Source organism: Pleurodeles waltl, chromosome 12, assembly GCF_031143425.1.
Source record: "Pleurodeles waltl isolate 20211129_DDA chromosome 12, aPleWal1.hap1.20221129, whole genome shotgun sequence".
NCBI lineage: Eukaryota > Metazoa > Chordata > Amphibia > Caudata > Salamandridae > Pleurodeles > Pleurodeles waltl.
The window spans coordinates 111,994,140-112,009,870 of NC_090451.1; the positions used below are offsets into that span (position 1 = coordinate 111,994,140).

A 15,731-nucleotide genomic window follows, 5' to 3' on the forward strand; every position below is an offset into this window, starting at 1 on the left:
CACCAAGCAGCTGAATGTGTCTGAAGAGACATCCAGAAAAGAAAAAAACAACAATATGTGGGGGCCTGTTCCGAACCCCTCCTGGCCTGGAGGAGTTTGGTCGGCCGTGGATTAAGTTTTTGCAGTGTTCACTTCCCCGACCCAGCACTCATAGAACACTTGAGACTTGCAGGGCAGAGTGGTGGATCTTGTTAAGAAGTCTGGGCTTCTTGGTTTATGGGGAGTCTTGTCACTGGAAGCAGAGAGGTAAATATTTGCTGTGATCTGCTACTCAAAGAAAAGACCCTGATCTAACTTGAAAAGATGGGTTTTAAACAAATGCTAAATCTATCCACTCCACGGACACTGTGACCTTTTTTAAGCCTATCAGAGCCACACCAGGGTAGTCTTTTCAGAGCCCAAGTAGCTCGCCGTGATCGTATAGTGGTTAGTACTCTGTGTTGTGGTCGCAGCAACCTCGGTTCGAATCCGAGTCACGGCATTGCGGGTGGAAATGTTACGGCAGTTGGGCAGCATTTTTATTCTCACTTCTTAATATTTACATGAGTTAAGAGCTTGAACCTAATTTCAACGGTGAAATTAAATGTCTTTGAAGAACGCGTTAACAATGTTATTATTTATTTCACCTTTCTGCGCTTTTACGTTTGTGGCGGTCCTGATGTGAAAAGTATAAGCTACAGTTTGGTTTCACGGGACCCGGTCAGCAAGAGGGATGGATGTCTGTGTCTCCTGTACCTGCAGCGCCGAGGCTCCTGTACTGACGCGGAGTAGCTTTCAATGTTGAAAGGGATCCTGCTAGTCAAATATCAGTTTTTGCAGCAATTCAGGCCGCGAAGAAAAAAGGTCTAAAAATAAATATTTGTATAGAAAGTAAGACTGAGCTCCCAAGGGTCTGAAAGAAAGAGGCGACGGAGAAGGACACTGAGAGGCGCAGTCACCCAATCAGCGTTTGGCTTCATCATCCCGCACCCGACGGATCACCGGGCAGCTAGAGGGAAAGTTTTAAAACTTAAGCCAAGTTTATTAGTCGTGGTCGAATCGTGAATTACACAATTACGCTCCTTTGTGGAATTTGGAGTAATGTGGGGAAAGACATCTACCCAAGAGCGGAGGAAAAGAGCGCAAGCAGCGGCTGTTGTGCCAGTTCTGTTGCATTTAGAGCGATTTTCTTGTGCAAAGTGTATATCAGGTTCCTTTCGGATCTGAGCGTGTATTTTGCACCAGGAAAATAGCCTTGTGTAATTCTGTACAACCTCGCATAATGTTGCTGTAATTTCGCGTAATTACACTGCAGTGAGTTACACTGGTTACGCCCATCCCTACATTTGACTCATGTTTAACAGAGAGGTCCGTCCATCCATTGATCCATTCATCTGTCCATCCATCTTTTTGCCCGTGTGCCTGCTTATCTATCTGCTCACCTACCTGTGCGTGACTGTGAACCTGTCTAACACAGTGTTGATGCCTGGCTGCATGCTTTGTTAACACTATAACGCTCATAGGGACATTGAGGAGGACACCTTGGCGCTATGTTTTTTTTTGGTATGAAGCAACCGTTTTCAAATCCTGACAGTCCACACAAAGTTGATCATATCTGATCCCATTTTCGTACCAACAGCTGCTTCTCTATATACTTATCGGTCCACGTCTATTACTACATGTGCTTTCTATTTACCTTTCTATTTCAATCTGGGTATCTGCCTTACTGCCTATTTCTGCCCATCTCTGTTTATTTTAACACTTTAAAGCCTACATGCTGACTACCAAGGTCTTTGTGGCGTGGTTCTTTCTAAAGCAGGCGCGTGTGATTTACAGCGGTTTCTGTGAAGCTGATTATATCTCATCCATGATTTACTAACAGCTACATACCTGCCTTTCTGTCTACAAACCTGTACAGATGCATCGGTGCATGTGGCTTATTTATGACGATCTGTTAAACCTTCTATCCGTCCTTCTATCTGTGCAACTGTCTTACAGTTCCCCCTCTTTTATGTTGTTACAACACTATTTGTTAAACAAACCTTCACAGTCAGAAGGGCTTCCAGGCGCTGTTATTTATTAAAAAAAACTGCAAAGAACACCAGTTTATGCAATGTTGATGACATTTACTTCACCCCTTTATTGTTGCATTAATGGGTTTTCAAGTCACAAAACGGGTCCCTGATGAAGCCCAAGTGGACTTCTGAGCTGCTGTAGCTCTGTGGGGTCTCCAGCTCTCCTAGGGCCTCAGATCTACCACTACAACAACAGCCATACCCTAAGTTGTGCAGTAGATTTTTTATTTTTTTTATTTATTGGTATTTCAGATGGTACATATTATTCACAGGATTGTAACAGGTTGCAGAGCTGTATGAATCTCCTTTCCATGACAACTTTTGAACAGTTACCCATTACTGCTATTATATTATGTTACCACCACGCTGAGGGCTGTTCCTTGCATAAATCTGTAAGCAGGCTTGTGATCTGTAGTGTGGGCCTCCTGTGGGTCTCCGGTTCAGTGCTGTATGCCCATGGAGCAGGGTGGTCGGATCCCACCATTTCCAGCTCTGGCACGTCAGGTACTCATCATCTCTTATTACAACAAATAACAAGCAAGCCAAACAACTTGCCCAGAAACCGAGACCTAACTATGCATCGTGTGAGTGTGTCTACAGCTGTATGGGGCCCAGCCGGGGGGGGGGAAGGGACCCAGGGGAACCCTCCCCAGTGTATGACCTTCCAGGGAGGTCTAGGAGAGGTGTGTTTGTCGTGCTCCTAACTCCGCAAGTTAAGAGGCCCATCTGCATCGTCATCATAGTCATATCAGGAGTGTTCCATGCTCCCGCCACCTCTGCCCATAGGGGAGCTATCTGTCTGTTCCTCAGCCCTCTCATTTCTTCCCTCTGAAGTGCCCTTTCTTCTGCCTTGCCAAGGAAGTGATGTCTGCTTATAGCACGTGTCCTACTTTTATAATGTTTTCAGGGCACTTCGCCCACTTCATATCTAGCCAAAATCCTTTAGCACTGGGAGACCACGTGTCTGCTGAATATCTTACCTCCACCATTGGGGGTATAAAAGGTGTACTTTGGCTCTGTTGTAAATTATTATATAGGGCTCAATTTGGTTGGGTTGTGAATTGCTGTCAAGCTCTAAATCTCAGAATTCTCTTAGTCACACCTTTTTATGTCTTGCGTACACAGTGAATGTGCTGTGAGACATATTGTTTAGAATTCAGTGGGCTTACCACACGCCCATAGCTTACTTACCATTAATTGTCTTCTATGTCACTCACATTTGCAATATTTCGATTGCTTAGCTCCCATAGACTGAATCTTCCTTTCTTGTGTTCATTCCTCCATGGAGGATGGACCAAGTACATGTGTTCTTTTCGTCTTTCTACAGTACGCTATTTTTTATATTTTAAAAGTGTTTTCGTATCATTCTTGGATGTGCAATGTGCTTTCCAACATTCATGACAAGCATACAGCTTATTTTTCACCCTAAACACCGTCTCTATTGACACTTTAGTTACTTTCTCACACTGTATTCCTCTGCATGACTATACTCGACTCCCCTCAGTGCCACTGTACTCTACACTGTGCAACTCTATACCACTCCACTCTACTCAGTTCTACTCCACTCTAATCTACATTGTTCCACTCTATCACTCCACTCTATGCCACTCTAATCTATGCCACTCCACTATACGCCACTTCACTCCACTTTATGCTACTCCATTCTATGCCACTCCACCTGTCACTCTCTGCTATGCCCCTCTACTCCACTCCACTCCACTCTACTCTATGCCACTTCCCTTCATTCCTCTCTACGCCACCCTACTTCATAGAATGCCACTTTATGTGACTCTATGCCACTCTGCTCTACATCACTCTAGAATACTCAACTGAACTCTACTCTATACAATTCCACTCTACTTTACTCCTCTCCACTCTATGCCTCTCCACTCTATGCTACTCTACTCCAGTCTACTGTACGCCACTTTATTTGATCCCATTCTACTCTACGCCACTGTACACCACTCAACTCTATGCCACTCTACTCCGTTACACCCCTCTCTACTCTACGCTACTCTACTCCATGCTACTGTACTCCACTCTAAGCCACTGTACTCTCCACCACTAAGCTCTATTCCACTCTACTATATGCCACTCCATGCCACTCTAATCCACCCCACAGAATGCCACTCTACTCTATGCCACTCCACTCAACTCCATGCCATTCCACACTTTTGCACTCTACCCTACTCTGTGCCTCTCCATTCCACTCCATGCCACTCCACTCTATCCCACTACGCTCTACTCTAGTTCACTCTATGCCATTCCACTTTACTCTCTCCCACTCTACTCTATACTACTTCATTCCATGCCACTTCACTGTACTCCACTCCACTCCATGTCACACAATATCACTCAATGGCACTACATGCGCTCTACTCTATGCCACTCTACTGCACACTACTCTATGCTGTGCCACTCTACACTACTCTCCTGTAGGCCTTTCTACTCTATGCCACTTTTTACTCTGCTCCTCTCTACACCAAAGTGTCACTCCATGCAACGCGACTGTATGCTACTCAACTCCACAACACTCTACTTCATGCAGTCCGACTCCACTCCTACTAATTCTTTGCCACCCCTCTCCATGACACACTGTTCTCTGACTCTATGTCATTCCATGCCACTTCACTCTACACCACACTATGCCACTCTACACCACACTACTTTACTCTATGCTACTCTATGCCATTCTATGCAACCTCACTCCTCTCTACCCCACTCTGCTCTATGCCACTCCATTCCTCACAATGCTATTCAACGCCATGCCAAGGCACACCACTTCAATATATTCTACTGTATTCTATGACACATTACGTCACTCTACTCTTTGCACTTCAATCTATTCCCTTCTATGACCCTCCATTCATCACCACTCCATTGTTTGCTAGTCAAGTTTACGCCACTTCATTCCACACAATGCAACTCTAAAGCAGTATGCACCAAGCAGCTGAATGTGTCTGAAGAGACACCCAGAAAAGAAAAAAACAACAATATGTGGGGGCCTGTTCCGAGCCCCTCCTGGCCTGGAGGAGTTTGGTCGGCCGTGGATTAAGTTTTTGCAGTGTTCACTTCCCCGACCCCAGCACTCATAGAACACTTGAGACTTGCAGGGCAGAGTGGTGGATCTTGTTAAGAAGTCTGGGCTTCTTGGTTTATGGGGAGTCTTGTCACTGGAAGCAGAGAGGTAAATATTTGCTGTGATCTGCTACTCAAAGAAAAGACCCTAATCTAACTTGAAAAGATGGGTTTTAAACAAACGCTAAATCTATCCACTCCACGGACACTTTGACCTTTTAAAAGCCTATCAGAGCCACACCAGGGTAGTGTTTTCAGAGCCCAAGTAGCTCGCCGTGATCGTATAGTGGTTAGTACTCTGTGTTGTGGCCGCAGCAACCTCGGTTCGAATCCGAATCACGGCATTGCGGGTGGCAATGTCACGGCAGTTGGGCAGCATTTTTATTCTCACTTCTTAATATTTACATGAGTTAAGAGCTTGAACCTAATTTCAACGGTGAAATTAAATGTCTTTGAAGAACGCGTTAACAATGTTAATATTTATTTCACCTTTCTGCGCTTTTACGTTTGTGGCGGTCCTGATGTGAAAAGTATGAGCTACAGTTTGGTTTCACGGGACCCGGTCAGCAAGAGGGGTGGATGTCTCTGTCTCCTGTACCTGCAGCGCCGAGGCTCCTGTACTGACGCGGAGTAGCTTTCAATGTTGAAAGGGATCCTGCTAGTCAAATATCAGTTTTTGCAGCAATTCAGGCCGCGAAGAAAAAAGGTCTAAAAATAAATATTTGTATAGAAAGTAAGACTGAGCTCCCAAGGGTCTGAAAGAAAGAGGCGACGGAGAAGGACACTGAGAGGCGCACTCACCCAATCAGCGTTTGGCTTCATCATCCCGCACCCGACGGATCACCGGGCAGCTAGAGGGAAAGTTTTAAAACTTAAGCCAAGTTTATTAGTCGTGGTCGAATCGTGAATTACACAATTACGCTCCTTTGTGGAATTTGGAGTAATGTGGGGAAAGACATCTACCCAAGAGCGGAGGAAAAGAGTGCGAGCAGCGGCTGTTGTGCCAGTTCTGTTGCATTTAGTGCGATTTTCTTGTGCAAAGTGTATATTAGGTTCCTTTCGGATCTGAGCGTGTATTTTGCACCAGGAAAATTGCCTTGTGTAATTCTGTACAACCTCGCATAATGTTGCTGTAATTTCGCGTAATTACACTGCAGTGAGTTACACTGGTTACGCCCATCCCTACATTTGACTCATGTTTAACAGAGAGGTCCGTCCATCCATTGATCCATTCATCTGTCCATCCATCTTTTTGCCTGTGTGCCTGCTTATCTATCTGCTCACCTACCTGTGCGTGACTGTCAACCTGTCTAACAGAGTGTTGATGCCTGGCTGTATGCTTTGTTAACACTATAACGCTCATAGGGACATTGAGGAGGACATCTTGGCGCTATGGTTTTTTTTGGTATGAAGCAACCGTTTTCAAATCCTGACAGTCCACACAAAGTTGATCATATGTGATCCCATTTTCGTACCAACAGCTGCTTCTCTATATACTTATCGGTCCACGTCTATTACTACATGTGCTTTCTATTTACCTTTCTATTTCAATCTGGGTATCTGCCTTACTGCCTATTTCTGCCCATCTCTGTTTATGTTAACACTTTAAAGCCTACATGCTGACTACCAAGGTCTTTGTGGCGTGGTTCATTCTAAAGCAGGCGCGTGTGATTTACAGCGGTTTCTGTGACGCTGATTATATCTCATCCATGATTTACTAACAGCTACATACCTGCCTTTCTGTCTACAAACCTGTACAGATGCATCGGTGCATGTGGCTTATTTATGACGATCTGTTTAACCTTCTATACGTCCTTCTATCTGTGCAACTGTCTTACAGTTCCCCCTCTTTTATGTTGTTACAACACTATTTGTTAAACAAACCTTCACAGTCAGAAGGGCTTCCAGGCGCTGTTATTTATTTAAAAAACTGCAAAGAACACCAGTTTATGCAATGTTGATGACATTTACTTCACCCCTTTATTGTTGCATTAATGGGTTTTCAAGTCACAAAACGGGTCCCTGATGAAGCCTAAGTGGACTTCTGAGCTGCTGTAGCTCTGTGGGGTCTCCAGCTCTCCTAGGGCCTCAGATCTACCACTACAACACCAGCCTTACCCTAAGTTGTGCAGCAGATTTTTTATTTTTTTTATTTATTGGTATTTCAGATGGTACATATTATTCACAGGATTGTAACAGGTTGCAGAGCTGTATGAATCTCATTTCCATGACAACTTTTGAACAGTTACCCATTACTGCTATTATATTATGTTACCACCATGCTGAGGGCTGTTCCTTGCATAAATCTGTAAGCAGGCTTGTGATCTGTGGTGTGGGCCTCCTGTGGGTCTCCGGTTCAGCGCTGTATGCCCATGGAGCAGGGTGGTCGGTTGCCACCATTTCCAGCTCTGGCACGTCAGGTACTCATCATCTCTTATTACAACAAATAACAAGCAAGCCAAACAACTTGCCCAGAAACGAGACCTAACTACGCATTGTGTGAGTGTGTCTACAGCTGTATGGTGCCCAGCCGGGGGGGGGAAGGGACCCAGGGGAACCCTCCCCAGTGTATGATCTTCCAGGGAGGTCTAGGAGAGGTGTGTTTGTCGTGCTCCTAACTCCGCAAGTTAAGAGGCCCATCTGCATCATCATCATAGTCATGTCAGGAGTGTTCCATGCTCCCGCCACCTCTGCCCATAGGGGAGCTATCTGTCTGTTCCTCAGCCCTCTCATTTCTTCCCTCTGAAGTGCCCTTTCTTCTGCCTTGCCAAGGAAGTGATGTCTTCTTATAGCACGTGTCCTACTTTTATAATGTTTTCAGGGCACTTCGCCCACTTCATATCTAGCCAAAATCCTTTAGCACTGGGAGACCACGTGTCTGCTGAATATCTTACCTCCACCATTGGGGGTATAAAAGGTGTACTTTGGCTCTGTTGTAAATTATTATATAGGGCTCAGTTTGGTTGGGTTGTGAATTGCTGTCAAGCTCTAAATCTCAGAATTCTCTTAGTCACACCTTTTTATGTCTTGCGTACACAGTGAATGTGCTGTGAGACATATTGTTTAGAATTCAGTGGGCTTACCACACGCCCATAGCTTACTTACCATTAATTGTTTTCTATGTCACTCACATTTGCAATATTTCGATTGCTTAGCTCCCATAGACTGAATCTTCCTTTCTTGTGTTCATTCCTCCATGGAGGATGGACCAAGTACATGTGTTCTTTTCGTCTTCCTACAGTACGCTATTTTTTATATTTTAAAAGTGTTTTCGTATCATTCTTGGATGTGCAATGTGCTTTCCAACATTCATGACAAGCATACAGCTTATTTTTCACCCTAAACGCCGTCTCTATTGACACTTTAGTTACTTTCTCACACTGTATTCCTCTACATGACTATACTCTACTCCCCTCAGTGCCACTGTACTCTACACTGTGCAACTCTATACCACTCCACTCTACTCAGTTCTACTCCACTCTAATCTACATTGTTCCACTCTATCACTCCACTCTATGCCACTCTAATCTATGCCACTCCACTATACGCCACTTCACTCCACTTTATGCTACTCCATTCTATGCCACTCCACCCTGTCACTCTCTGCTATGCCCCTCTACTCCACTCCACTCTACTCTATGCCCCTTCCCTTCATTCCTCTCTACGCCACCCTACTTCATAGAATGCCACTTTATGTGACTCTATGTCACTCTGCTCTACATCACTCTAGAATACTCAACTGAACTCTACTCTATACAATTCCACTCTACTTTACTCCTCTCCACTCTATGCCTCTCCACTCTATGCTACTCTACTCCAGTCTACTGTACGCCACTTTATTTTATCCCATTCTACTCTACGCCACTGTACACCACTCAACTCTATGCCACTCTACTCCGTTGCACCCCTCTCTACTCTACGCTACTCTACTCCATGCTACTATACTCCACTCTAAGCCACTGTACTCTCCACCACTAAGCTCTATTCCACTCTACTGTATGCCACTCCATGCCACTCTAATCCACCCCACAGAATGCCACTCTACTCTATGCCACTCCACTCAACTCCATGCCATTCCACACTTTTGCACTCTACCCTACTCTGTGCCTCTCCATTCCACTCCATGCTACTCCACTCTATCCCACTACGCTCTACTCTAGTTCACTCTATGCCACTCCACTTTACTCTCTCCCACTCTACTCTATACTACTTCATTCCATGCCACTTCACTGTACTCCACTCCACTCCATCTCACACAATATCACTCAATGGCACTACATGCGCTCTACTCTATGCCACTTTACTGCACACTACTCTATGCTGTGCCACTCTACACTACTCTCATATAGGCCTTTCTACTCTATGCCACTTTTTTCTCTGCTCCTCTCTACACCACAGTGTCACTCCATGCAACCGACTGTATGCTACTCAACTCCACAACACTCTACTTCATGCAGTCCGACTCCACTCCTCCTAATTCTTTGCCACCCCTCTCCATGACACACTGTTCTCTGACTCTATGCCATTCCATGCCACTTCACTCTACACCACACTATGCCACTCTACACCACACTACTTTACTCTATGCTACTCTATGCCATTCTATGCAACCTCACTCCTCTCTACCCCACTCTGCTCTATGCCACTCCATTCCTCACAATGCTATTCAACGCCATGCCAAGGCACACCACTTCATTATATTCCACTGTATTCTATGACACATTACGTCACTCTACTCTTTGCACTTCAATCTACTCCCTTCTATGACCCTCCATTCATCACCACTCCATTGTTTGCTAGTCAAGTTTACGCCACTTCATTCCACACAATGCAACTCTAAAGCAGTATGCACCAAGCAGCTGAATGTGCCTGAAGAGACACCCAGAAAAGAAAAAAACAACAATATGTGGGGGCCTGTTCCGAGCCCCTCCTGGCCTGGAGGAGTTTGGTCGGCCGTGGATTAAGTTTTTGCAGTGTTCACTTCCCCGACTCCAGAACTCATAGAACACTTGAGACTTGCAGGGCAGAGTGGTGGATCTTGTTAAGAAGTCTGGGCTTCTTGGTTTATGGGGAGTCTTGTCACTGGAAGCAGAGAGGTAAATATTTGCTGTGATCCGCTACTCAAAGAAAAGACCCTGATCTAACTTGAAAAGATGGGTTTTAAACAAACGCTAAATCTATCCACTCCACGGACACTGTGACCTTTTTTCAGCCTATCAGAGCCACACCAGGGTAGTCTTTTCAGAGCCCAAGTAGCTCGTCATGATCGTATAGTGGTTAGTACTCTGCGTTGTGGCCGCAGCAACCTCGGTTCGAATCCGAATCACAGCATTGCGGGTGGCAATGTCACGGCAGTTGGGCAGCATTTTTATTCTCACTTCTTAATATTTACATGAGTTAAGAGCTTGAACCTAATTTCAACGGTGAAATTAAATGTCTTTGAAGAATGCGTTAACAATGTTATTATTTATTTCACCTTTCTGCGCTTTTACGTTTGTGGCGGTCCTGATGTGAAAAGTATGAGCTACAGTTTGGTTTCACGGGACCCGGTCAGCAAGAGGGATGGATGTCTGTGTCTCCTGTACCTGCAGCGCCGAGGCTCCTGTACTGACGCGGAGTAGCTTACAATGTTGAAAGGGATCCTGCTAGTCAAATATCAGTTTTTGCAGCAATTCAGGCCGCGAAGAAAAAAGGTCTAAAAATAAATATTTGTATAGAAAGTAAGACTGAGCTCCCAAGGGTCTGAAAGAAAGAGGCGACGGAGAAGGACACTGAGAGGCGCGCTCACCCAATCAGCGTTTGGCTTCATCATCCCGCACCCGACGGATCACCGGGAAGCTCGAGGGAAAGTTTTAAAACTTAAGCCAAGTTTATTAGTCGTGGTCGAATCGTGAATTACACAATTACGCTCCTTTGTGGAATTTGGAGTAATGTGGGGAAAGACATCTACCCAAGAGCGGAGGAAAATAGCGCGAGCAGCGGCTGTTGTGCCAGTTCTGTTGCATTTAGAGCGATTTTCTTGTGCAAAGTGTATATCAGGTTCCTTACGGATCTGAGCGTGTATTTTGCACCAGGAAAATAGCCTTGCGTAATTCTGTACAACCTCGCATAATGTTGCTGTAATTTCGCGTAATTACAATGCAGTGAGTTACACTGGTTACGCCCATCCCTACCTTTGACTCATGTTTAACAGAGAGGTCCGTCCATCTATTGATCCATTCATCTGTCCATCCATCTTTTTGCCTGTGTGCCTGCTTATCTATCTGCTCACCTACCTGTGCGTGACTGTGAACCTGTCTAACAGAGTGTTGATGCCTGGCTGTATGCTTTGTTAACACTATAACGCTCATAGGGACATTGAGAAGGACATCTTGGCGCTATTGTTTTTTTTGGTATGAAGCAACCGTTTTCAAATCCTGACAGTCCACACAAAGTTGATCATATGTGATCCCATTTTCGTACCAACAGCTGCTTCTCTATATACTTATCGGTCCACGTCTATTACTACATGTGCTTTCTATTTACTTTCTATTTCAATCTGGGTATCTGCCTTACTGCCTATTTCTGCCCATCTCTGTTTATGTTAACACTTTAAAGCCTATATGCTGACTGCCAAGGTCTTCGTGGCGTGGTTATTTCTAAAGCAGGCGCGTGTGATTTACAGCGGTTTCTGTGAAGCTGATTATATCTCATCCATGATTTACTAACAGCTACATACCTGCCTTTCTGTCTACAAACCTGTACAGATGCATCGGTGCATGTGGCTTATTTATGACGATCTGTTTAACCTTCTATCCGTCCTTCTATCTGTGCAACTGTCTTACAGTTCCCCCTCTTTTATGTTGTTACACCACTATTTGTTAAACAAACCTTCACAGTCAGAAGGGCTTCCAGGCGCTGTTATTTATTAAAAAAACTGCAAAGAACACCAGTTTATGCAATGTTGATGACATTTACTTCACCCCTTTATTGTTGCATTAATGGGTTTTCAAGTCACAAAACGGGTCCCTGATGAAGCCTAAGTGGACTTCTGAGCTGCTGTAGCTCTGTGGGGTCTCCAGCTCTCCTAGGGCCTCAGATCTACCACTACAACACCAGCCTTACCCTAAGTTGTGCAGCAGATTTTTTATTTTTTTTATTTATTGGTATTTCAGATGGTACATATTATTCACAGGATTGTAACAGGTTGCAGAGCTGTATGAATCTCCTTTCCATGACAACTTTTGAACAGTTACCCATTACTGCTATTATATTATGTTACCACCACGCTGAGGGCTGTTCCTTGCATAAATCTGTAAGCAGGCTTGTGATCTGTGGTGTGGGCCTCCTGTGGGTCTCCGGTTCAGCGCTGTATGCCCATGGAGCAGGGTGGTCGGTTGCCACCATTTCCAGCTCTGGCACGTCAGGTACTCATCATCTTTTATTACAACAAATAACAAGCAAGCCAAACAACTTGCCCAGAAACGAGACCTAACTACGCATCGTGTGAGTGTGTCTACAGCTGTATGGGGCCCAGCCGGGGGGGGGGAAAGGACCCAGGGGAACCCTCCCCAGTGTATGATCTTCCAGGGAGGTCTAGGAGAGGTGTGTTTGTCGTGCTCCTAACTCCGCAAGTTAAGAGGCCCATCTGCATCGTCATCATAGTCATGTCAGGAGTGTTCCATGCTCCCGCCACCTCTGCCCATAGGGGAGCTATCTGTCTGTTCCTCAGCCCTCTCATTTCTTCCCTCTGAAGTGCCCTTTCTTCTGCCTTGCCAAGGAAGTGATGTCTGCTTATAGCACGTGTCCTACTTTTATAATGTTTTCAGGGCACTTCGCCCACTTCATATCTAGCCAAAATCCTTTAGCACTGGGAGACCACATGTCTGCTAAATATCTTACCTCCACCATTGGGGGTATAAAAGGTGTACTTTGGCTCTGTTGTAAATTATCATATAGGGCTCAATTTGGTTGGGTTGTGAATTGCTGTCAAGCTCTAAATCTCAGAATTCTCTTTGTCACAACTTTTTATGTCTTGGGTACACAGTGAATGTGCTGTGAGACATATTGTTTAGAATTCAGTGGGCTTACCACACGCCCATAGCTTACTTACCATTAATTGTTTTCTATGTCACTCACATTTGCAATATTTCGATTGCTTAGCTCCCATAGACTGAATCTTCCTTTCTTGTGTTCATTCCTCCATGGAGGATGGACCAAGTACATGTGTTCTTTTCGTCTTTCTACAGTACGCTATTTTTTATATTTGAAAAGTGTTTTCGTATCATTCTTGGATGTGCAATGTGCTTTCCAACATTCATGACAAGCATACAGCTTATTTTTCACCCTAAACGCCGTCTCTATTGACACTTTAGTTACTTTCTCACACTATAGTCCTCTGCATGACTATACTCTACTCCCCTCAGTGCCACTGTACTCTACACTGTGCAACTCTATACCACTCCACTCTACTCAGTTCTACTCCACTGTAATCTACATTGTTCCACTCTATCACTCCACTCTATGCCACTCTAATCTATGCCACTCCACTATACGCCACTTCACTCCACTTTATGCTACTCCATTCTATGCCACTCCACCCTGTCACTCTCTGCTATGCCCCTCTACTCCACTCCACTCCACTCTACTCTATGCCACTTCCCTTCATTCCTCTCTACGCCACCCTACTTCATAGAATGCCACTTTATGTGACTCTATGCCACTCTGCTCTACATCACTCTAGAATACTCAACTGAACTCTACTCTATACAACTCCACTCTACTTTACTCCTCTCCACTCTATGCCTCTCCACTCTATGCTACTCTACTCCAGTCTACTGTACGCCACTTTATTTTATCCCATTCTACTCTACGCCACTGTACACCACTCAACTCTATGCCACTCTACTCCGTTGCACCCCTCTCTACTCTACGCTACTCTACTCCATGCTACTATACTCCACTCTAAGCCACTGTATTCTCCACCACTAAGCTCTATTCCACTCTACTGTATGCCACTCCATGCCACTCTAATCCACCCCACAGAATGCCACTGTACTCTATGCCACTCCACTCAACTCCATGCCATTCCACACTTTTGCACTCTACCTTACTCTGTGCCTCTCCATTCCACTCCATGCCACTCCACTCTATCCCACTACGCTCTACTCTAGTTCACTCTATGCCACTCCACTTTACTCTCTCCCACTCCACTCTATACTACTTCATTCCATGCCACTTCACTGTACTCCACTCCACTCCATCTCACACAATATCACTCAATGGCACTACATGCGCTCTACTCTATGCCACTCTACTGCACACTACTCTATGCTGTGCCACTCTACACTACTCTCCTGTAGGCCTTTCTACTCTATGCCACTTTTTACTCTGCCCCTCTCTACACCACAGTGTCACTCCATGCAACGCGACTGTATGCTACTCAACTCCACAACACTCTACTTCATGCAGTCCGACTCCACTCCTCCTAATTCTTTGCCACCCCTCTCCATGAAACACTGTTCTCTGACTCTATGCCATTCCATGCCACTTCACTCTACACCACACTATGCCACTCTACACCACACTACCTTACTCTATGCTACTCTATGCCATTCTATGCAACCTCACTCCTCTCTACCCCACTCTGCTCTATGCCACTCCATTCCTCACAATGCTATTCAACGCCATGCCAAGGCACACCACTTCATTATATTACACTGTATTCTATGACACATTACGTCACTCTACTCTTTGCACTTCAATCTACTCCCTTCTATGACCCTCCATTCATCACCACTCCATTGTTTGCTAGTCAAGTTTACGCCACTTCATTCCACACAATGCAACTCTAAAGCAGTATGCACCAAGCAGCTGAATGTGTCTGAAGAGACACCCAGAAAAGAAAAGAACATCAATATGTGGGGGCCTGTTCCGAGCCCCTCCTGGCCTGGAGGAGTTTGGTCGGCCGTGGATTAAGTTTTTGCAGTGTTCACTTCCCCGACCCCAGCACTCATAGAACACTTGAGACTTGCAGGGCAGAGTGGTGGATCTTGTTAAGAAGTCTGAGCTTCTTGGTTTATGGGGAGTCTTGTCACTGGAAGCAGAGAGGTAAATATTTGCTGTGATCTGCTACTCAAAGAAAAGACCCTGATCTAACTTGAAAAGATGGGTTTTAAACAAACGCTAAATCTATCCACTCCACGGACACTGTGACCTTTTTTCAGCCTATCAGAGCCACACCAGGGTAGTCTTTTCAGAGCCCAAGTAGCTCGCTGTGATCGTATAGTGGTTAGTACTCTGCGTTGTGGCCGCAGCAACCTCGGTTCGAATCCGAGTCACGGCATTGCGGGTGGCAATGTCACGGCAGTTGGGCAGCATTTTTATTCTCACTTCTTAATATTTACATGAGTTAAGAGCTTGAACCTAATTTCAACGGTGAAATTAAATGTCTTTGAAGAACGCGTTAACAATGTTATTATTTATTTCACCTTTCTGCGCTTTTACGTTTGTGGCGGTCCTGATGTGAAAAGTATGAGCTACAGTTTGGCTTCACGGGACACGGTCAGCAAGAGGGATGGATGTCTGTGTCTCCTGTACCTGCAGCGCCAAGGCTCCTGT

The 15,731-nt window shown here is 45.1% G+C and overlaps 2 non-coding genes across 2 annotated transcripts; both read left to right on the forward strand.

Annotated features, from left to right (window-relative positions):
• The first annotated feature begins 409 nt into the window (after window positions 1-409).
• On the forward strand, window positions 410-481 carry TRNAH-GUG (transfer RNA histidin (anticodon GUG)). The gene has a single exon. It is a non-coding gene; the product is annotated as a tRNA-His (tRNA).
• A 14,903-nt stretch (window positions 482-15,384) lies between these two features.
• On the forward strand, window positions 15,385-15,456 carry TRNAH-GUG (transfer RNA histidin (anticodon GUG)). Its single transcript has one exon. It is a non-coding gene; the product is annotated as a tRNA-His (tRNA).
• Window positions 15,457-15,731: the final 275 nt, after the last annotated feature.